Source organism: Hipposideros armiger, unplaced genomic scaffold, assembly GCF_001890085.2.
Source record: "Hipposideros armiger isolate ML-2016 unplaced genomic scaffold, ASM189008v1 scaffold_63, whole genome shotgun sequence".
NCBI classification, from domain to species: Eukaryota; Metazoa; Chordata; class Mammalia; order Chiroptera; family Hipposideridae; genus Hipposideros; species Hipposideros armiger.
Window position 1 is genome coordinate 3552570 of NW_017731413.1, and position 815 is coordinate 3553384.

Genomic DNA, 815 nt, shown 5'->3' on the forward strand with positions numbered 1-815 from the left:
CAGTGAAGATGTTGAATAATGAAAAATTGACACACTACTGATGAAAATTTATGAGCAGCTTAGTAATAACCAGTAATGGATATAAAAAATAAATATGTTCCTATTTTAGGAACTGCACTCCTGTGTATTTATACCAGAAACTCTCACATGTGCATATGGAGATATGTACAAGAATGTCCTCTGTAGTACTGTTTACAAAAATGAAAAATTGAAAACAATTTAAATGCCCATTTGCAGGAGACTAAAGTTCATTTATTTGTACAATGGAATACTATGCACTAGTGAAATGAATAACTAGACTTATTTATTATCAACATGAAAGTAATCTCACAAACTTAATATTGAAGAAAAAGAACAAATTGACAGAGCAAATTGTAAAAATTAATAGAATACATTATTTAGGGGTATACACATATATATTTGAAGTATAAAGTCACGCATAAGCATGATAAATGACTTCTGGGATAACAGGGATGGGAATACATTGCAAAAGGGATGCATGGGAATTTCAACTGTTTTAAATGTTTTTTATTGTAAGCTACATAATGAACACACACACGTTCATTTGTTGTATTATTTTCTATATCCATCTAAAATATATCGTAATTTAAAATTTAAAAGTAAAGGACTACTCAGGTAGTAGGAAAATATAAACAAAAACAGAATGGCTCTGTTAATATCTATATGTTGCAAATTAAGATCAAAGTCACTAAACAGGTAAAGAAAGGTATTACATAATGAAGGTAACATATATAAAGACTGCATAAGAATCACAAATGCATACTCATAAAAATACAAGTTAAACATTTTACCAT

At 28.3% G+C, this 815-nt stretch overlaps 1 protein-coding gene across 1 annotated transcript in view; it reads right to left on the bottom strand.

The window, feature by feature from the left end:
• Positions 1-815, bottom strand: part of CFAP54 (cilia and flagella associated protein 54) — a 294961-nt gene that overhangs the window by 141440 nt on the left and 152706 nt on the right. The window lies entirely within an intron of this gene.